The 24,109-nt window shown below is 44.8% G+C and overlaps 1 pseudogene; it reads left to right on the top strand.

Annotated features, from left to right (window-relative positions):
- Positions 1–18,114: 18,114 nt before the first annotated feature.
- LOC109775834 (uncharacterized) lies at positions 18,115–21,164 on the top strand (annotated as a pseudogene).
- The last annotated feature ends 2,945 nt before the right edge of the window (positions 21,165–24,109 follow it).

The raw sequence follows: 24,109 nt of genomic DNA, 5'->3' as shown, positions 1-24,109 counted from the left end.
ACCGGGCGTAGCCACACTCGGTTCAACTAAAGTGAGAGAGACAGACACCCGCCAGTCACCTTTAAGCAACGAGTGCTCGCAACGGTGAAACCAGTCTCGCGTAAGCGTACGCGTAATGTCGGTCCGGGCCACTTCATCTCACAATACCGCTGAACCAAAGTATGACATGCTGGTAAGCAGTATGACTTATATCGCCCACAACTCACTTGTGTTCTACTCGTGCATAGCATCAACGCATAAAACCAGGCTCGGATACCACTGTTGGGGAACGTAGTAATTTCACAAAATTTCCTACGCACACACAAGATTATGGTGATGCATAGCAACGAGAGGGGAGAGTGTTGTCCACGTACCCTCGTAGACCGAAAGCGGAAGCGTCAACACAACGCGGTTGATGTAGTCGTACGTCTTCACGATCCGACCGATCAAGTACCAAACGCACGGCACCTCCGAGTTCTACACACGTTCAGCTCGATGACGTCCCTCGAACTCCGATCCAGCCGAGTGTTGAGGGAGAGTTTCGTCAGCACGACGGCGTGGTGACGATGATGATGTTCCACCGACGCAGGGCTTCGCCTAAGCTCCGCAACGGTATTATCGAGGTGTAATATGGTGGAGGGGGGCACCGCACACGGCTAAGAGATCTCAAGGATCAATTGTTGTGTCTTTGGGGTGCCCCCCTGCCCCCGTATATAAAGGAGCAAGGGGGAGGCAGCCGGCCAAGGGGAGAGGCGCGCCATAGGGGGGAGTCCTACTCCCACCGGGAGTAGGACTCCTCCTTTCCTTGTGGGAGTAGGAGAAGGGAAGGGGAAAGGAGAAAGAAGGAAGGGTGTGCCCCCCTTCCCTAGTCCAATTCGGACCAGACCATGGGGAGGGGTGCGGCCACCTTTTGAGGCCTTTCTCTCCTTTCCCGTATGGCCCATTAAGGCCCAATACGAATTCCCGTAACTCTCCGGTACTCCGAAAAATACCCGAATCACTCGGAACCTTTCCGAAGTCCGAATATAGTCGTCCAATATATCGATTTTTACGTCTCGATCATTTCGAGACTCCTCGTCATATCCCCGATCTCATCCGGGACTCCGAACTCCTTCGGTACATCAAAACTCAATAAAACTGTCACCGTAACGTTAAGCGTGCGGACCCTACGGGTTCGAGAATTATGTAGATATGACCGAGACACGTCTCCGGTCAATAACCAATAGCGGGATCTGGATGCCCATATTGGCTCCCACATATTCTATGAAGATCTTTATCGGTCAGACCGCATAACAACATACGTTGTTCCCTTTGTCACTGGTATGTTACTTGCCCGAGATTTGATCGTCGGTATCTCGATACCTAGTTCAATCTCGTTACCGGCAAGTCTCTTTACTCGTTCCGTAACACATCATCCCGCAACTAACTCATTAGTCACAATGCTTGCAAGGCTTATAGTGATGTGCATTACCGAGTGGGCCCAGAGATACCTCTCCGACAATTGGAGTGACAAATCCTAATCTCGAAATACGCCAACCCAACAAGTACCTTTGGAGACACCTGTAGAGCACCTTTATAATCACCCATTTACGTTTGACGTTTGGTAGCACACAAGATGTTCCTCCGGTAAACGGGAGTTGCATAATCTCATAGTCATAGGAACATGTATAAGTCATGAAGAAAGCAATAGCAACATACTAAACGATCGGGTGCTAAGCTAACGGAATGGGTCAAGTCAATCACGTCATTCTCCTAATGAGGTGATCCCGTTAATCAAATGACAACTCATGTCTATGGCTAGGAAACATAACCATCTTTGATTAACGAGCTAGTCAAGTAGAGGCATACTAGTGACACTCTGTTTGTCTATGTATTCACACATGTATTATGTTTCCGGTTAATACAATTCTAGCATGAATAATAAACATTTATCATGATATAAGGAAATAAATAATAACTTTATTATTGCCTCTAGGGCATATTTCCTTCACCACGAGGGTGGAGGGCGCGCCCGGGGGGGGGGGGGGTAGGCGCGCCCCCCTACCTCGTGCCCTCCTAGTTGATGTCTTGACGTAGGGTCCAAGTCCTCTGGATCACGTTCGTTCCGAAAATCACGTTCCCGAAGGTTTCATTCCGTTTGGACTGCGTTTGATATTCTTTTTCTGCGAAACTCTGAAATAGGCAAAAAACAGCAATTCTGGGCTGGGCCTCCGGTTAATAGGTTAGTCCCAAAAATAGTATAAAAGTGTATAATAAGCCCCAATAATGTCCAAAACAGAATATAATATAGCATGGAACAATCAAAAATTATAGATACGTTGGAGACGTATCAGTGTGCATCCAACTTGCTTGCTCATGAAGACCTAGGGCATTTGAGGAAGCCCAATGTTGTAATATACATGCCAAGTTCTATAATGAAAAATTCCCAATAGTATATGAAAGTGACAAAACAAGAGACTCTCTATCATGAAGATTATGGTGCTACTTTGAAGCACAAGTGTGGTAAAAGGATAGTAACATTGTCCCTTCTATCTTTTTCTCTCATTTTTTGGGCCTTCTTCTATTTTTTTTGTGGCCTTTCTCTTCCTTTTTTTCCTCACTTGGGGCAATGCTCTAAAAATGATGATCATCACACTTCTATCTATTTACAAATCAATGATTACAACTCGATACTAAAACAAAGTATGACTCTATATGAATGCCTCCGGCGGTGTACCGGGATATGGAATGAATCAAGAGTGACTTGTATGAAAGAATTATGAATTTTGGCTTTGCCACAAATACTATGTCAACTACATGATCATGCAAAGCAATATGACAATGATGAACGTGTCATAATAAACGGAACAGTGGAAAGTTGCATGGCAATATATCTCGGAATGGCTATGGAAATGCCATAATAGGTAGGTATGGTGGCTGTTTTGAGGAAGGTATAAGGAGGTTTATGTGTGAAAGAGTGTATCATATCACGGGGTTTGGATGCACCGGTGAAGTTTGCACCAACTCTCAATGTGAGAAAGGGCACTGCACGGTACCGAAGAGGCTAGCAATGATGGAAGGATAAGAGTGCGTATAATCCATGGACTCAACATTAGTCATAAATAACTCACATACTTATTGCAAAAATCTACAAGTCATCAAAAACCAAGCACTACGCGCATGCTCCTAGGGGGATAGATTGGTAGGAAAAGACCATCGCTCGTCCCCGACCGCCACTCATAAGGAGGACAATCAAAGAACACCTCATGTTTCAAATTTGTTACATAACGTTTACCATACGTGCATGCTACGGGACTTGCAAACTTCAACACAAGTATTTCTCAAATTCACAACTACTCAACTAGCACAACTTTAATATCACTACATCCATATCTCAAAACAATCATCAAGCATCAAACTTCTCTTAGTATTCAACACACTCATAAGAAAGTTTTTACTAGTCTTGAATATCTAGCATATTAGGATTAAGCAAATTACCATGCTGTTTAAGACTCTCAAAATAATATAAGTGAAGCATGAGAGAACAATAGTTTCTATAAAACAAATCCACCACCGTGCTCTAAAAGATATAAGTGAAGCACTAGAGCAAAAACTATATAGCTCAAAAGATATAAGTGAAGCACATAGAGTATTCTAATCAATTCCGAATCATGTGTTTCTCTCATCAAAAGGTGTGTACAGCAAAGATGATTGTGGTAAACTAACAAACAAAGACTCAAATAATACAAGACGCTCCAAGCAAAACACATATCATGTGGTGAATAAAAATATAGCTCCAAGTAAGTTACCGATGGAAGTAGACGAAAGAGGGGATGCCTTCTGGGGCATCCCCAAGCTTAGGCTCTTGCCGCTTCTTGTTCCATAATCCATCAAATCTTTTACCCAAAACTTGAAAACTTCACAACACAAAACTTAACAGAAAATCTCGTGAGCTCCGTTAGCGAAAGAAAAGAAAACACCACTTCAAGGTACTGTAATGAACTCATTCTTTATTTATATTGGTGTTAAACCTACTGTATTCCAACTTCTCTATGGTTTATAAATTATTTTATTAGCCATAGATTCATCAAAATAAGCAAACAACACACGAAAAACAGAATCTGTCAAAAACAGAACAGACTGTAGTAATCTGTAACTAACACAAACTTCTGGAACTCCAAAAATTCAGCCAAAATAGGACGACCTAGAAAATTTGTTTATTGATCAGAAGCAATTGGAATCAATATTTTATCACGTTCTGGTGATTTTTAACAATTATTTTCGTGAACAGAAAGTTTCGTCAATTTTCAGCAAGATCAAATAACTATCATCCAAGAAGATCCTATAGGTTTAACTTGGCACAAACACTAATTTAACACAAAAACACATCTAACCAGAGGCTAGAGCAAATATTTATTCCTAAAGAGAAGCAAAAATCAAAAAACTAAAAATAAAATTGGGTTGCCTCCCAACAAGCGCTATCGTTTAACGCCCCTAGCTAGGCATAAAAGCAAGGATAGATCTAGGTATTGCCATCTTTGGCTTTCAATTTTTTAGCGGAATCATGCTCGAGGTTCTTTACGTTTCCCTTCATATTCAGAAATTTTTAGATCTAAAGAATCCAACTGCTTATTGCAAATGGTAATCAACATATTCATGCGGTGAAGATTTCCACTAACACCCTTAAGAGGTTCAAGAGATTTTTGTAAAATTTTCGTTACTTCGCAAATTTTCTCAAAAACTTGCGTTTCTTCTTGGGTATGATGAGGCCCCTTTTGTTGAGGTAGTGTTCCCACTATACCTTCTTTAACTTCATGAGCAATACTGGGATCAATTTCAATAAAATTGCCTTTGGCAACGCAATCCAAGAGTTGTCTATGAGACATATTCAGTCCAACATAAAAATTGCGAAGCAGAATTCTAAGGTTTACTTCAAAGGTACAATTGCGATAAGACTCCATCATTCTAAACCAAGCATCTTTTAATTTTTCTTGTTGTCTTTGTTTGAAGTGAAAAACTTCAAACTCAGGAGACAACGGAGTTGATAATGTTGGGGATCGTAGCAGAATTTTAAAATTTCCTACGCATCACCAAGATCCATCTATGGAGTATACTAGCAACGAGGGGAAAGGAGTGCATCTACATACCCTTGTAGATCGCGAGCGGAAGCGTTCCAATGAACGGGGTTGATAGAGTCGTACTCGTCGTGATCCAAATCACCGATGACCGAGTGCCGAACGGACGGCACCTCCGCGTTCAACACACGTACGGAGCAGCGACGTCTCCTCCTTCTTGATCCAGCAAGGGGGAAGGAGAGGTTGATGGAGATCCAGCAGCACGACGGCGTGGTGGTGGAAGTAGCGGGATCTCGGCAGGGCTTCGCCAAGCTTCTGCGAGAGGGAGAGGTGTTGCAGGGGGAGAGGGAGGCGCCAGGGGCTGTGTTGCTGCTGCCCTCCCTCCCCCCCACTATATATAGGCCCCCTGGAGGGGAGGGCGCCGGCCCTGGAACCCATCTACATGGGGGGGCGGCGGCCAAGCGGAAAGGGGGGGTGGCTTCCCCCCCAAGCCAAGTGGGGCGCCCCCCACCCCTAGGGTTTCCAACCCTAGGCGCAGGGGGAGGCCCAAGGGGGGCGCCCCAGCCCACTAAGGGCTGGTTCCCTTCCCACTTCAGCCCATGGGGCCCTCCGGGATAGGTGGCCCCACCCGGTGGACCCCCGGGACCCTTCCGGTGGTCCCGATACAATACCGATAACCCCCGAAACTTTCCCGGTGGCCGAAACTGGACTTCCCATATATAATTCTTCACCTCCGGACCATTCCGGAACTCCTCGTGATGTCCAGGATCTCATCCGGGACTCCGAACAACTTTCGGGTTTCCGCATACTAATATCTCTACAACCCTAGCGTCACCGAACCTTAAGTGTGTAGACCCTACGGGTTCGGGAGACATGCAGACATGACCGAGACGCCTCTCCGGTCAATAACCAACAGCGGGATCTGGATACCCATGTTGGCTCCTACATGTTCCACGATGATCTCATCGGATGAACCACGATGTCGAGGATTCAATCAATCCCGTATACAATTCCCTTCGTCAATCGGTATGTTACTTGCCCGAGATTCGATCGTCGGTATCCCAATACCTTGTTCAATCTCGTTACCGGCAAGTCTCTTTACTCATACCGTAATGCATGATCCCGTGGCTAACTCCTTAGTCACATTGAGCACATTATGATGATGCATTATCGAGTGGGCCCAGAGATACCTCTCCGTCATACGGAGTGACAAATCCCAGTCTCGATCCGTGCCAACCCAACAGACACTTTCGGATATACCCGTAGTGTACCTTTATAGTCACCCAGTTATGTTGTGACGTTTGGCACACCCAAAGCACTCCTACGGTATCCGGGAGTTGCACGATCTCATGGTCTAAGGAAAAGATACTTGACATTGGAAAAGCTCTAGCAAACGAACTACACGATCTTTGAGCTATGCTTAGGATTGGGTCTTGTCCATCACATCATTCTCCTAATGATGTGATCCCGTTATCAATGACATCCAATGTCCATAGTCAGGAAACCATGACTATCTGTTGATCAACGAGCTAGTCAACTAGAGGCTTACTAGGGACACGTTGTGGTCTATGTATTCACACATGTATTACGATTTCCGGATAACACAATTACAGCATGAACAATAGACAATTATCATGAACAAAGAAATATAATAATAACCATTTATTATTGCCTCTAGGGCATATTTCCAACAGATAAAGGGCTAGCCATGACGACAAAGCGAGCGGTAAAGAGGCGAATGGAAAAGAGAGGGCGAATAAAACGGCAAAGGATGAAGTGGGGGAGAGGAAAACGGGAGGCAAATGGCAAATAATGTAATGCGGGAGATAAGGGTTTGTGATGGGTACTTCGTATGTTGACTTTTGCGTGGACTCCCCGGCAACGGCGCCAGAAATCCTTCTTGCTACCTCTTGAGCACTGCATTGCCTTTCCCTTGAAGAAGAAAGGGTGATGCAGCAAAGTAGCATAAGTATTTCCCTCAGTTTTTGAGAACCAAGGTATCAATCCAGTAGGAGGCCACGCACAAGTCCCTCGCACCTACACAAACAAATAAATCCTCGCAACCAACGCAATAAAGGGGTTGTCAATCCCTTCACGGTCACTTACGAGAGTGAGATCTGATTTATATGATAAGATAATATTTTTGGTATTTTTATGATAAAGAAGCAAAGTAAAATAAAAGCAAAATAAAAGGCAATGGAAATAGCTTGTTGATGGAAGATTAATATGACGGAAAATAGACCCGGGGGCCATAGGTTCCACTAGTGGCTTCTCTCATGAGCATAAGTATTACAGTGGGTGAACAAATTACTGTTGAGCAATTGACAAAACTGAGCATAGTTATGAGAATATCTAGGTATGATCATCTATATAGGCATCACATCCGAGACAAGTAGACCGACTCCTGCCTGCATCTACTACTATTACTCCACACATCGACCGCTATCCAGCATGCATCTAGAGTATTAAGTTCATAAGAACAGAGTAACGCTTTAAGCAAGATGACATGATGTAGAGGGATAAACTCATGCAATATGATATAAACCCCATCTTGTTATCCTCGATGGCAACAATACAATACGTGCCTTGCTGCCCCTACTATCACTGGGAAAGGACACCGCAAGATTGAACCCAAAGCTAAGCACTTCTCCCATTGCAAGAAAGATCAATCTAGTAGGCCAAACCAAACTGATAATTCGAAGAGACTTGCAAAGATAACCAATCATACATAAAAGAATTCAGAGAAGATTCAAATATTGTTCATAGATAAACTTGATCATGAACCCACAATTCATCGGCCTCAACAAACACACCGCAAAAGAAGATTACATCGAATAGATCTCCCCAAGAGAGGGGGAGAACATTGTATTGAGATCCAAAAAGAGAGAAGAAGCCATCCAGCTAATAACTATGGACCCGAAGGTCAGAGGTAAATTACTCACACATCATCGGAGAGGCTATGGTGTTGATGTAGAAGCCCTCCGTGATCGATGCCCCCTCCGGCGGAGCCCCGGAAAAGGCCCCAAGATGGGATCTCACGGGTAAAGAAGGTTGCGGCAGTGGAATTAGGTTTTTGGCTCCGTATCTGGTAGTTTGGGGGTACGTAGGTATATATATAGGAGGAAGAAGTACGTCGGTGAAGCAACATGGGGCCCACGAGGATGGAGGGCGCGCCCCCCTACCTCGTGCCTTCCTGGTTGATGTCTTGACATAGGGTCCAAGTCCTCTGGATCACGTTCGTTCCGAAAATCACGTTCCCGAAGGTTTCATTCCGTTTGGACTCCGTTTGATATTCTTTTTCTGCAAAACTCTGAAATAGGCAAAAAACAACAATTCTGGGCTGGGCCTCCGGTTAATAGGTTAGTCCCAAATATAATATAAAAGTGTATAATAAAGCCCAATAATGTCCAAAACAGAATATAATATAGCATGGAACAATCAAAAATTATAGATACGTTGGAGACGTATCAAAGCGCTACTAGTAAGGCGCTACAGCTAAAGGCTAGCAGTGGCGTGGGTCTACCCGCGCTACTGCTATATCCACTTAGTAACAGCGCTTCCTGTAATGGGCGCTACTGGTAACTACTACTGGCGCCTCTCGCGGCCTGCGCTACTACTACTATTTCGTATTATATTTCTGTTTTATTTCATGTTGTATCCATACACCTTTATATAACATACATCAGCAATTTAGAGATTGTTTTTACATCATAATGAGTTATTACATCACTGGGTGAAAGAACCGTGGACTAGTTTCAAGTGGATGGACATCCACTTGAAACTAATCCGTGTTTTTTTCACCCAATGATAATAACTATCATCATCATATGATTAACAACTTATCATCATAATACATCATTGTCATATAACACCTCCTCATGATCTTCATTTTCAACAATGAGACATCATATAGCAAGTTGGTCACTAGTCATAATCACAACTCCTCCTCCTCATCATCAACTCTAACACATTGTACCACATAATAACACATTGTACTTAGGACCTACTTCTCTCTCATAGGACCTACTACCTTCTCTTAGGTAAAATAGCATAAAACAAGATAGGCCCTAACTCTCCATTATGGAGAATGGAGATTATCCTGTCTCCAATTCTTGCCCTTCGCACAATGTTGCTTCCAAGAACCTCCCTACGACTGACCATACATTTTTTCCATTCTTTGATTGTCATGTCTTCACCGGTTTTAGAAATCCGATATGAACAGGTGTGATTCGTAGGATGACCTGCCTGTATGTTCAAAACATCAAGGCGGCCATTCTGAAACATCAGATGAGGCACACAATTCATCGGGATTTTTTGTTAAAAAACATAGTAATAACTTCATAGTTAGCAATGTAGTTCAGTTTTAGAAGAATTTATGCAAAAGATGCACGGATGTCGTAATAGTAAAAAATCTTACCATGGCATCTCCATGGATGTTACCGTAGTTCAACACGTGCACTAGTGGCACGTATTGACCATAATGTGCAGGAGTTTGATAATAGATATTGTAACTCTCAAGATCAATACAAAATGTCATCAGATGATTTTTCTCCTGATAAGTTAATTCTGAGCCATCGGTGTAGTTGGTTCTGTCTACCATCTTCTGCACATTCTTTGAAGAATGAAAATAAGTTGTCAATGGAAATAAGCTGTCAACTATTTTGAAATAAAAAATATAAATTACTTAATAACTATGTTTAAGAAACTCACATAGCGGTAGAATTGGAAGCGTATCAACAAGGACCCAAATGTCCAAATTGTCTTCGGCGATGTCAGGATCACCCAGATTCATGGTAACAAGCATACCCTCATAAAAACCATACACCTTGCAAAGTGCTTCCCAATTCGTGCAACCAAAATGGGTTACGCTCTCAGAATTATACAGATTACTTCAAAATCCATACCATGATGGGTCCTTAGGTGAATTTTCTTTCTTTCCATACTTTCATGATCTTCAAAATCCAGCCTCTCCAAGACATAGCGTCTTGCATGGCATGGGATAAGCTAGTCGAATTGTAAAAGACAAAAATTACACGTTGAAGTAGTTGAAGTCATGCTTAATTACGAAAAAAATTGTCGTCATTGCGTACCGTTTCAACATCGAAGGTCTCCTGGAACTTAATGCTGAAGCGCCGATCTTTGTCCAGGTGAGGCCTGTCGAACAGACCCCGGTCGTCGTTGCACCAGTCGCACTCCCATGGAAGACTTTCGTCGTCCGATGACGACATTTCCTAGGTTCATATAATTCAAAGATTAATCTTGTACAATTAAAAATATGTACTACAAAAACTAAATTAGATCATTATTATTCATCGTGGGTTGACTATCGGTTTGCTGAGTCTTTTCTTGAAAATTCTCAGCTCACATGGTGTATATATTCGACCGTCGGTGATGGTCGCTCCTCCATTCGTCCCCGAGTGCATTACACCAAAATGTCTAGCACACGGGAACGAAAGAGAAGCGACCCCCACGACAACAGTCAGGATTCTTCGTCCTCTCATATATGGTGAAGACTCTTCCTCATTGATTCCTCTCTGACATTTGCGACCGTCGGTGATGGTTGTTACTCCTCCTCGACAGACTTAAAGTCAACCCGAAATGTCATTTAATTATCTTTCTAGAAAATCCAGGCCACTCGATATTTCCTACATATTCTAGCACAAGTCATGCCAAAATTCACGGAAAAATCCGGCATGACCTTTGCTAAAAAAGGACATATCGAGTGCCTAAAATTTGCCGGAACGGAAATTAATCAACACTCCGGCAAAACATAGGCCACTCGGAGGTGTAACCTGAAAACATGGCCGACAACTTGGGCAAGCACATATCCTACTTGAGCAACACAAGATATACATGTTTATATCTACATCATATGAGCATTCAAACTTGATGGTCATTGCATTTCAATGGTTCAAAATATGAACAAAAATATTTCAAAATATCTTATAGGACTCATATTGGCATGGAGATTTGGCTAGTCTCACCTCGAGGTCGGAGGGGTTCGGTGACGGGGACGACGGCGGGGATGACGGAGGGCCTCCTGGGTTTCTGCAAAAACAAAAACCCTATAAGCTATCAACTAATCACTGGGCCTTGCATAGTAGGGTCCAATTTGAGCATTCAAAATAGGAGTAGTTCTCCAATTTGAGCATTCAATAAGCAAAACCAAATCGTAAAATAAATAAGTATTCAAATTAGCATGCATTCAATAAGCAAAACCAAATCATCTCTTACGTCCGTACATCGTCAAATATTATCACTAATACATCTCGAATAGTATCATACATATGACATCACTAATACAACTAAAACCCTAGCGAACGACGGGTATAGGCGCGGGCGGTGGACACCAAAAGAGAAGGAACCATCACATGATCATAGCTCCAGTGAGATCCTTGAAGAACCTGCCCTCCAACGCAACCATGTAGCGACGGACGTGCTCGTCCTTCTCGCTGGCACGGTGACGTACCACCTCTGCGGGGTCCTCAAGCCTCCGCACCATCACCGGCCCACGCGACCGCCACCAAAGAAGGTTCGCGTCAACGACGGGCTGGCTCCTCACCAAGCTGCGCCCCCGGTAGGTAGCACCTCCTAGTACCAGCCCGGCGGAGCCCAGTCCCGGACATGGCCCCTCTGATCAAGCAGGTGTCCTCCGCCGAGTCGACGACGAGGATGCGGGATAGGCATCGTCGACGTCGATGCTGGAATAATTGTTTTAACTAAAAGAAATAACAACAAATATGACATGTTCAAAATATGACATGTCCACTTCAAAACGAATCAACCCAGAATACTGTTAAATACACCTAAAAATAAACTAGTTCTATTAATTTTCTTACTAAAAATAAACTAGTTCTATTAATTCAACTAAACACTTACTATAAATAAAAATAAACTAGTTCTTACTAAAAATAAACTAGTTCAACTAGTTCTATTAATTTTCTTATTAAAAATAAACTAGTTCTATTAATTCAACTAGTTCTTACTAAAAATAAACTAGTTCAACTAGTTCTATTAATTTTCTTACTAATCTATTAAGCACTTATTACTAAAAAACAGTAAAAAACTATATTGAATTTTTTTCTCTAAACTAAACACTACTGCCCTAATTAACATCTAGTTAAACCATCCTGCCCTAGTTCTTAAGCATCTACAAGTACTAACTAATTAGATGAACCCTACCTAGGTACTTAAGCATCTACAACTACTTAAGCACCCATTGATGAACCCTAGGAATTTGTCCTAAAAACTAATTAAGCATATACAACCACTGCCATAATTAACATCTAGTTTACAATTAAGCATCTACAACTACTGCCCTAATTAGCATCTAATTTGATGAACCCTAACTAATTAGATGAACTCTAAAATTTGATGAACCCTAGGAACCCTAGCTAGGCAGAGGTAGGGGAGGAGGAGGAGGTGTAGATGTGCTCACCTCGGGCGCCGGCGGAGTTAGGGAGCGGCCGAGGGAGGGGCACGCGGCGTCGAGGTCGGGGTCAGGGCTCGGGCGCACGGCGGAGGGCGGCGTCGAGGTCGGGGTCGAGGCGGCGTCGAGGTCGGGGGCGGCGTCGAGGGCGTGCAGAGGGCGACGGGAGAGCGCGCGGCGGCCGACGGCGATGTAGGGCGACGACGGCGGCGACAACACACGAGTTGGATTTGGGGGAAGTGGCCGTGGGGAAGAAGAACCGCACGGTTAAGTCAAAAATAGCAGTAGCGCGGGCTAGGAAAAGCGCTACTGCTACATTAGCTATAGCGCAGGATTAAAATACGCGCTACTGCTAAGTTAGCTAGCGCCTGTCCTGAAACCACGCTGCTGCTACGCCTTTCTCCTTTATTTTTCTTTTTCATTTATTTTCCTTCACATTTTCTTTTTTTTCCTTCCCCTTTTTCTATTTCTTTTATTTTCATTTACTTTCTATATGTTTTTCATTTTATTTTCCTTTCATTAGCAGTAGCGCTTTCAGCGTAAAACACGCTGCTACAACAATCTTAGTAGCATCGCGCTTCTCTTAAGCTCGCTACTACTATTGGTAGCCTGGCGAGAACAGTAGGGGAATTTTAGTTGTAGTGCTTCTTCCATGAGACGCGCTACTGCTAAAAACTTAGCTGCAGCGCGTTTGTTCGCCACGCGCTGGTGGTAAATAGTAGTAGCGCTCCTTTTTGACCCGCGCTATTGGTAAATTTCTGTGTATAAGGTTTTCCCTAGTAGTGCTATTGCAGAAGGTGATTCAGATGCATGAGCGGACATGCTGGCACAACAACTGTACAACACCACATCTGTTGCAAAAGGTCTATGCACAATACCTCATTTGCAAAGGCTCTGCAACAATACCTCTATTGCAAACTTCTTTGCAACAACTCTCTGTTGCAAAGACAAAAGTGGTGCTCAACCGCTCGATGGGGCCAGATTCGACGGCTCGCGACCTAGTTGGTCTTTAAAAGGATCTGTTGACCGACGTGTAGCACACCCAATACGTACCCTATGGGCCACGACTTTCTCCTTTGGCCCACGTGTCGCTCTTCAATTCTATTCATCTCCAAGGACGTCCTTGTGCCCTCATATGTCTAGAAGGATAGTCCATAATTGCCCGGACACAAAAGCGGATGCCAAACGAGTTCACCCAAATTCAGCTTAGATGTCCGGACTCCCTCGAGCCCACCCATTTGTGTGTGTTGGAGGTGAGATGGGGTTGTCTGCCATGTCGGTTTGGACATGCGGTCCCTTCCCCAAACCAGACCCCCGCGCCACAACTTATCCTATGTTCCTTTCACTACCTATGCCTGACGCCGTCTTGCGCCCACCTAGAGAACCACCCTTCGACATGGTCGTCGTCCCCAGTCCTGCATCACCCTCGGACATGGTTTCTGCGCAAGCTACTTGGGTTATATGGTACAGTTGCAGGCGTCGTTGATGGGTATGTCCAGGTGGCAGAGACCGCACACATTGAAGCAATGGTCAGAATTTTCCAGTGCAATGGTGATGGTGTTTGGCAAAGAGAATTTGAGAGAACCAAATGTCGTGGACACAATCTAGATTTAGGCACTTGGAGAAGTAATAGGTTTTTCGGTATGCTCGGTTCCGCCGATGGCATGAACCGGGAATGGAAGAGTTGTCCAAATTGTTAGCGAGGGCACCGCCAAGGTCATACCGAGAGCCCACCATCATACGTAATGGAATTAATTGCATCACAAGACATGTGGATTTGTTAGCTTTTCTCTGGCATGCCAGTGTCTTGTAACAACATGAACGTGCGAGACTTCATGATGGGAAGGCTCCAAAGTTCAACTACATCAGCAATGGGCACAACTACTCCATGGGATGTTACCTTTGCGACAATATCAACAATATCTATCCTCAATATGTTTATCAACTGCAGGAAATCCACCATGGTGCCTATTAATATTGATCTTAGCATTTGATTCTCTTTAGCGTCCAAGACATTTGGTTCTCTCAAGTACTCTTCGCCAAAAACCTTCACCACTGAATGGAAAATTCTGATTGTTGCTTCAATATGTGTGCTCTTTGACATCCGGGCATACTCATCAACAACACTTGTAGTTGTACCATATGCAGAGCATCGTCATATCAACAATATATTTTTTCGAGAGCAGATAACCCATGTAGACTGGTCGTGATCGTGTCTAGCCGTGCAAGATTGAGAACATCTATCATGTCGGGGGGGGGGGTGCTCTAGATGGGTGTAGGACAACGTCGGGCGTGGGCAGTGGGAGGAAGAGAGGAGGAGTTGTTGCACGGGAGTGGGATTTGGGGTAGGGGTCGCATGTCTGAGCTGACATGGTGGACAGTCCAGACAGCCTCATTTATCTCCCACATATGGGCTGGGTTTGGGAGAGTCCATAAATATAGGTTGAATTTGGGAGAACACGTTGGGTGACACTTTTTGTGTCCGGACATTTTTGGATTGCCCATCCAGACATATGGGGCTAGAGGGAGGGACGCCCATGGAGACGCCTAGGAATGGGGAGTGGCACATGCGTCGGAGAAGAAAGTGGTGGCCCATTTGGGGTTAGAGGGTTAGTGTGGAAAATTACGAAAGCCTGATTTTTTTGGGAAACTCTTAGATTCAAGCGACTCATAATTCGCGAGCGTTAGTCATCTCTAGCCTTTGCCACACGTCATCGTGGGCCCCTACCACGTGCCCATTCCAGAAACATCTCCTGCATCCGCGTACCCGTCCCCTACCTCTCCTCTCTTTCTCTCGCTCATCTTTCTCTCATGTCGGTGCCGTTGTACTCTTTTTGCTGGCCCATTGAAAAGAAGCACCACCCACCGTCGCCGCAAGGGATGTTGCAACCGTGTGGCCCGTTGTTGGTTCAAGGGGTGTTGCAAGTCATGCGCCTACCATCGGTACTGCAATCCCATCGCACTGCCACGGCTGCAATTGATGACGTTGCTACCGCTTCCGTCATTGTCTGTTGCTCCGAGCGCCCAATCACTGGAGTTGCAACAGATATCACAGACGTTTCAAAGGGAGCCGTTGTTGTGCTACAAGGGGTGGCGCTGATGTTGCAAGCCAACATACGCCGCTGCAACGAGGTCGTAGGTTGTGCCGCAAGGGAGAGATGTCGGCTGCTACGACGATGGGTCGCCATTTACGATGCCTGTTTTGCAAGTGTACGACGCGGTGAAGGTCCAGCTCTGTCTTGCAGTAGCAGCACCCTGCTCCCTCTCGACAGGAAGTCATCGCCACATGACGGTTGCAGCGTTGCCAGCAGCAGTTGGACGGTTGATTGCTTCGGAGCAGCGATGCCACCCGCTCTTCGCAACATCGATTCGATGGCATGGTGCTGCAAAAGGGTCACCGCCGACGCTTCGCCGATGCTGCAAAGGGGGTCATCAGGGAGTTATGGAGAGCTACAGGGAGACATGGGACGACAAGGCAAGGGGGACATGGGGACAGGGGACGGCAAGGAACGTGAGTGACACCGGGTGGCAAGGCGAGGAGGAAACTATGCTGCTACAATGAAACCATCAAAGGAGGCTGATCGGACGGCTGGCGACGTGCCTGGTCCTTGGGACGGAGCGGCCGCCAAAATATTTATGTTGTGTTTATTTATTGATGCGACCCTCGTTTGGTGTATATGTGTATAGAAGTATAAAGGTAAAAAATAGAGTACACAACAAGGCAACATGATTTAATAAACCTATTCAATCTCTATCTCATCTTATGTCTGATCTCTACTGACCCACACGTTTATACTTGTGACAGTTAGAAGCTGACACCCGATATGTGCGTTTCTTTCCTTAGCAATGGCTTGTTCTGGAACGGCAGTCGGATTAAAATCCGAAGAACATTAGGAGGGTCAGTCCGTCCCCCGCACCAATCGGAAACGCGTTGGCCGTCCTTGTCTCTCTCTCGATTGCTGATATATAAGTCGTATACGAACCCTGCAGTCGACGCACTGCGACCTCACCCCTTGGCGCGCGCGGATTCGATAGGACTGCTGCAGATCAAAGCACGCAGCCGGCCATGGCGGATCATGGCCCTACTGACCAGGGGGACGACTCGTAAGTTTTCTGCTCCTGCAAATTTCATCTCCGCCGTGCCTGTCGTATACGTGGTCTCTCCCAAATCTGTAATCTGGACTGTTTATCCCCTACCGTAATTGCTGCTGTAATCCTTAGGCTTGCCTACTTTTCAATTGAAATTTCGACTGCGGAACCTAATGGATTTTCCATGCAAACAAAAAAAACTAATGATATTTTCTTCCTACCTTCTTTTTAGTGTAGGATTGGTCTTTATTTTCTGGAGGATTCTTTTGACAACATGTATCTTTCTTCTCTCTCTCTCTCTTTCTCTCCATAATGGTATTTTTTCGCAAATTTGTGTGAATCATCCAAACAACTATGCATTCTTTTGTTTTTAGCTTCTGTCTAAATTCAAAAGATATGACGTCCAACTCTTGCAATTTTTTTTAATTCGTGAGGGACATGCCTGACGCAATGGTGTTGTTCTAGAAGATATAATACAAGTCTGGAGCGATCTAAAGCCTTAAGTTGTACCGATGTGAGTTAAAAAACATGAACAATCCTTCTAAAACGTATGATAGGAAAACATGAGAGGATTTAGGGTAGCAGGAGCACTGATACCATTTTCTTGGCTTCTAAATTTGAATCTATTATATCTTTAGAACCGAAAGTCCAATTTAAATTTTGTTTGCATCATATTCGTGTTTGTTGTAACGAGGATTTTGAAATAAGGTCACTTTGAACATGCTTTGTCACGTTTTAAAAACTTTAGTAAGATTCAATTACTAAAACTTGGTAGGAATTCATTAAATTTCAGAAACTAAAACTTAAAAACATGCAGAGAATACAACTAGTTTAAGAATAATGAAACAATTGTGCGGCTAGGCAGATGCATATGCCCCCGCAGCTGTGTGCCCCTGTCAAAGTGTCAATCCCAGTGCTAGAAGCTCCCACACCGATAGAGTGCCCTACATAGTGCAATGCAGAGAGATCAAGCCGAACCCAATACCTCTTAACACAACTGAATTAGAAAAACATTTGAAAGATAAAAGGTCATAAACAAACACAATGAACTCGTGATCTAATGTATGTGAGGGGGTGAAGGGGGATGCGGTGGAGGGGAAAGAAGACTAGGTATGACCGGTCGTGCCGTAATGTATAATCTAGCACGATGCTCGTTCCATATCTTCCCATTTGCAATATGACGACCATGCACACCTTGAGCTCCATTCCCCTTTATTACACTCCTCAACTAATCCATCTATCCAACTCAGCCTCCTAACTCTAGTTTTGCTCTGGTTTTGCGGCCTCACCCCACTTCTGCACTCCTTATTGCCTTTGGCCCCTCCACATTCCATAGCTAGCAAAGAGGGGTTGATCTTGAGGTAGCGTATAAAAATGTAATTTTATTTTATTTTTCTTATCACCGTTTTACCCCGTTGTAGCATGATAGTTCATGGAAAATCCAAAAAGAAATACAAATGCATTTCCACAAATCGATTCCCCTTAATCCCCATAAATTCCCCAAATTAAACCCTCGCAGATACAGTAAAACAGAGCAGCTGTCGACGCACTACTCCGGCGAACCCGTCCCAAATTCCCCAAATTAAACCCTCCCTCGCTCGCCGCCCTCCTCCTCCCCCTCCCCCCTCCGGCGTCGCCTCGCCGCCACGCCGTGACCCACCATGTCCATGGACGACTGCTTCATCCCGCTCCCGTCCCACTCCATGAGCGCTGGCGGTGCGGCTCTCACCCCTGCCTGTCCCAGCTAGATCTGGACGAGCGCGCGGCCGCCGGTTCTGCCTCCCCAGACGCATCCTGCGGAGCCGTAACCGCCCACTCGCCGTCCCCCCGAGGCGCCTCCCTCCTCCTCCCCTCGACCCGCTGCCTAAGTACGTCAAGGACCCCTTCCGTCTAGCTGTTCTGATATGTCAATTTGCTCTAGTCCTGTTCGATTCGTTTCTAAACTAGGCCACCAGGCGTGTCTGTTTTGAAGAACAAATTATCTCCGTTCTAAAATGTGCTGTAATTGGAAATGAATCTAAGAACAATTCCTTAGGGCTGAAATTAGTAATGTATACGGCAACAAATTCTTGTGGTTCTAAATTTGCTGACATTGCAAATGTGTCTGAGAACAAATTATTAATAGAATTCTTGGGGTTGCTGAAATTAGAATATTAATAGACTGCGTTGACGACTCTGCTTCATTTTACTGTGTCGCTGAATAAATCATATGTTATGGTTCAAGGTATAAGGGGAATTCGCTGCATGCCTTCCCAGAGGAGGAGCCAAAGCAACACCAAGTCGCAGTTTCACGCGCCGCTTCTAAGGGGAGATATGCAAGGTAATAAAACTCCTAACACCTTCACTTTTTTTTCTGGGCTGCTCTCTGTTCAACACCAGTGTGCATGGTCATTTTGCATTCTGAAATGTGATTTCCAGATCTATAGCTCAAATACTCCGGTTCCCAGTGTTAACTTGTCCATTTTTGTTTATGTTCTCCTGTTCCCATATGGTTAGCCTGATTTTGTTCTTAAAAAATAAACATTCTACACTGCAGAGTGCATCAGTGATGGGCTAAGAATTGTACTGAAAACAGAGCAGTGCTATCCGTTCCAAAAACATTCTCTGATTCTAAAATTTACTGAAATTAGAATAAAATATACAGAATGTGTCGATAACTCTGTTCCCTTCACTATATTCTATTTAACACATGTGTTCTGGTTCAGGTTTAAAGAGAATTTGAATGCCAAGCCACAGGAGACGAAGCAACACCACCATCAAGTTGCTGTCTCATGCGCCCCTTCAAAAGGGAGGTATGCAAGTTGAACACTCCTAGCCTCTTACTTATTTATTTATTTTGGATTGCTCTTTGTACAACACCATTGTGCATCTTCACTTGGCATTCTGAAATGTCATTGCAAGATCAATAACCCAAATCCTCTGGTTCCCAGTATTAAGTCGTCCATTTTTTGCTTATACTACAAACAGTTTTTCCACGAAATTGGTTAACACAACCCCTCCCGTTAACATTCTACACTGCAAGCTGCATCTGTGGCGGGCTTAGAACTGTGCTGAAACACTCAGCAATCTGTTAAAAATAAATTATCGCAACCTTGTTTTGCTCTCATTGTGTTGTGTCATGTAGTTCTCGGCCCGTTTCTGCGATGCAGCAGTTTCTATCCTGCATCCCCACCCGACAGCTGTTCAATTCATCATGTCAAATTTTAATTCTAAACAATCTTGACAAGTTTTTAAACATGTTTCAAGAACTCTGCATGCACCTTCATCATAAAAAACTAAAATCCAATGGGTAAATCTGTCAAATTTTAGTTCTGAACAAAGTCGACGAGTTTTTAAACATGTTTTGAGAACTCTGCATGCACCTTCATCATGAAAGAAAAGCATCTGGGTAAATGATGCACTTAACATTTCTCACATTACAGCATGGTATATGTGGATTTTCTTTTGGGGCATAACAATCAGTTCACAATAATGAATCAGGAATCGAGATGGTTGGATGTCCCAGGAGAGGAGCACTCCTGAAGGTATCAACATGGAGGAACATGCTTTGAGGTTTCGGCCTCTGCCCCGACCCAAGACGCGTGGCTTTGACCGGGCTTCCATCGGAATTACACCTGTAATGCAAAAGAGGAAACCTCCGGAGGTGAGGAACGCTCTCCGCGAAAGAAGAGTTGCGGCCAAACAAAAGGATGCACGCTACCACGCGGAAGTGGCCCTACGTAAATACAACAGAGCAAACAACACTAAGGTCTTCCTCTCTCTCTCTCTCTCTCTCTCTCTCTCTCTCTCTCTCCATGTATGCGAGCTTGTGACAGTCGGGATGGCTTTTCAGCCTGATTATCCATTTAAAACATGTCTTTCCATTTTGTTTTTTTCAGTTTGAGCTGGTGGAGGTAAAAGTGATATCTATATTTTACGAGTTTGGAGGGGCCGGAGCCCATTATAACTTCACAGCTAAGCAGCCTGAGGACCAGCAGAATGCGGATGCCGACAGTACCAAGCTTTTCTTCTCTGAAGTTGACCTCTATTTTCGGAGTGAGAATGATGTGATTATGTGCTGTATAGTTGGGGAAAATGACGCAGGTACCTTGTTGGTTTTCTTGACACTTGTTCCTATTGCTTCTTTCCTGATTTCTGCCAGGTTTCCTTGTTGTTCATGAGGTTTGCGTGAGGTGCAGTTAGCTGTGTTGTTCACACACATGCCGTCGCAACCTCATATTGATATTTGTCTAACTCTTTATTTGTTCTATCTATGTTGCAGGGCGTTGCTATGGCTGTGAAAACTACCAGCCTGTTGTTCACCCAAGCAGCCAAGCATACGGCGGCGGTAGTAGTACTTGCATTGAGCATCCTGGTTCGGATGGCGATAGCGACAGCGACTAGTGATGTAGCACTTGGAGCCTGCTGGCTAGCGCTGGCTTGTGTGACCAGTCTTCTCTGGTGTATATTCACTTGCTTGCCTTTTGCGAGAATATCCATCGCATGGAGTAGATGGATGAACTTGAGAAATGTGTCATTGGATGGAGGCCCGAGTCTCAACTGTGGTTTGTGTCTGGGCTTTGCGAAAATATGTACTGCAGTAAGTAATAAATGGACTCTCACTAGTAGAAAAAGAGGCTTCCATACGCCCCCATTAGTCCTTAAAATAATCGAATCGCGACCAAAGGGGTCTTTAGTCGCGGTTCGGGAGGAGACCCGCGACCAACTATCTGGGCCCAGCGCGCTCGGTCGACAGCTGGCGGACGGGAGGGGCTTTAGTCCCGGTTGGCCTGGCCAACCGGGACTAAAGGTCCTCAGGCTGGCCCGAAGGCCTTTAGTCACGGTTGGCCAGGCCCATCCCTATATATAGGACTCAGCTCACTTCACTTCACTCAGCTCACTTCACAATATTCAGAAGGGGGGTGGTGGGTTTGCTTTTGGTTCCTCCTATGCACACAAGGTGTTCGATGAAATGCCCGAGAGCATGAAACAAACATGATATGAAGTGTCCGAGCCACACTTGAGCTTTCTCATTTATTTTTCCTCCGCGATCGCGGTTAGCTTTCTTGATATATTATTTGTATTTTTAAGATTTTAAAATGAAAAGTATTTTAAAAAGGACATTTAGTCGCGGTTCGTGACACGAACCGCGACTAAAGGCTCTTTCCGCGCGGGAACGAAAACGGCGCGAAAGAACCTTTAGTCACGGGTCGTGACACCAACCGCGACTAAAGGTACCCCTTTAGTCCCGGTTGGGGACACCAACCGCGACTAAAGGGTACCTTTAGTCGCGGTTGGTGTCCCCAACCGCGACTAAAGGCTTGCCCTATATATTCTCCGCGGCCGTCGTCTTCTCCGCGCTAACCACCAAACGCATCCAGGACCTCGTCTTCTCCGCGGCGCCGCCCTCGTCTTCTCCGCGCCGCCCTCGTCTCCGGTAGGTGCCCGCCGCCGCCTGTCGTCGTCCTCGCGTGCCTAGAAGAAGAGGGGACCGCCGCCGTCGTCTTCTCGCCCGCCTTCTCGCCCGCCGCCGCCTGCCGTCCTCCTCGTCGCCGCGTACTGGATGCGCGCCTTGCCAGCCTCGCGCGCGTGCGGAAACGGCGCCGCCGTGCGTGCCCGTGCTGGTGGTCATATGGCGGACGAGAAGAGTCCTCCTGACGGGCGAGACACTGCTTTGTAGGCCGGCCCATTTTGTTGCTTCTCCTCCAAAACGGACTAAAATCAGATGCTGCAGAAATAAAAAATAATTTTTTGAAAACAATTCTTAGTTTTAAAAGAGTTTGTGAATTCTGAAAAATGTTCGTGAGTTCACAAAATGTTTGCTATATATAAAATGTTCACAGATTTGGAAAACATATAATGTCCATGATTTCCTAAAAATGCTCGTCCTTCAACACAATGTTAATTCAAAACAAAAATATGAATTAAAAAAACTTGTGTGTTCAAAAAATGTTCATGACTTTAAAAAAATGTTTGCGAATACAAAAACTATTCATGAGTTCTTTTTTTCACTAATTTCAGAAAAATTCACGAAATAAAATAAATCATGAATTTGAGAAAATTTTCATAAATTTTAAAAGTGCTCACGACTTTCAAAAAACAATGTTTACGAGTTTGATAAAATATTCACGAATTTCCAAAATTGTTTTCAAATTCAAAAAATGGCTGAAATGAAAGCAAAAATTAATAGCTCTTAATCATTCAACCGTCGCTGCTCCTCTATGTCCCCTTAATCTTATTTTTTAATTCATTTATACTTAATTAATTTTTACTACATGCAGGAGTGACATATGGCGGACGATAGAGCCGAGCCACTTAGGGATCCGGAGGCTGAACGTTATTTAATGGGCATCATAAACAACGAGATTCCTTATGTGCCGGGCTCAGAAGATGAGCAAGAAGAGGATGTAGTCTCTTCTTTTCTGAACCTTGACGGTGGAACAGACATTGTCGATGATCAAGAAGGTGAAGGAACGGACATTGTCGACGGAGGTCAACCGTCAACAAACGACGATCTCGAATTGCAAGTAGCAACCACCTCCGGCGAGGTATATATATACATTGAGCCTCTCGTGATACAAACTTACTGAAATGTGAATACATATGTATTAACGCGCGCGACTCTCTTTCTTTTTTTAGCCCTCGGCCGGATCGAGTACGACAAAGCATGGCAAATCCAAGGCGATGAAAACAGGAGAAACATATACCATTGATTTTGTCAGTGAAACCGGCAAGCCCCTACAGCACACCTCAAAGTTTATCAACCAATGCGGAGTCGTTGTTAGAGACAACGTCCCGATCACCGTCCAGGAATGGAAGGAGCCAAAGAAGGCACGTCTTGGTTTCAGTTTTGTCGACAAGAGAACGAAAAAGGATTGCTGGAGAAAGCTTATGGAACATTTCATTCTACCTCCGGAATACAACAAAGTCGATGAATTCGGTAACGAGGTTCCGGGTGGACGTGAGAGGAGGAGGCTAGTTAAAGAGTTCGCTCTTCAGAAGATGGCCGAAGCATTCCGGAACTTCAAGAAAAATTTAACCCGTGACTATGTCAACAAGGGCAAGACTCCGATTTCAATGGACAACATGAGAAACTGAAAGATGATTGGCCAGAATTTGTGAGGCAAAAGAAATCGGAGCATTTCAAGGAAATATCGAAAAAAATAAGGATAATGCGAGTAAGAAAAAGTACCATCATATTATGGGGCCAGGAGGATACCGCCTTTCGGAGCCTAAGTGGCAGAAGATGGAGGAGGACCTGAGGGTGCGAGGAATCCCTCTAGGTACAAAGGGATGGGACCCAAGGGCCAAAAGCTGGTGGTACGGGCATGGGGGATCGCTAGACCCGGAGACAGGGGTGTGTGTTCACCGGAAGAAAAAGTTTGCTCCCACCCAAGCCCTTATTGACGCAATGACCCAAGCTCAAGAGGGCTTGATCAAGTTCAACAGAGAGAAAGACGCACTGACAACAGCCCTCGGGAATGATGAACACGGAGGACATGTACGAGGCAAAGGCAGAATTCCGTGGAAAGTAGGGTTTTCCCAGGACAATGACCCGTACTGTTACAGAAGCCATAAG

The sequence above is a fragment of the Aegilops tauschii genome, chromosome 5 (assembly GCF_002575655.3).
Source record: "Aegilops tauschii subsp. strangulata cultivar AL8/78 chromosome 5, Aet v6.0, whole genome shotgun sequence".
Classification (NCBI taxonomy): Eukaryota; Viridiplantae; Streptophyta; class Magnoliopsida; order Poales; family Poaceae; genus Aegilops; species Aegilops tauschii.
This window is presented reverse-complemented; position numbering and strand designations above follow the sequence as displayed.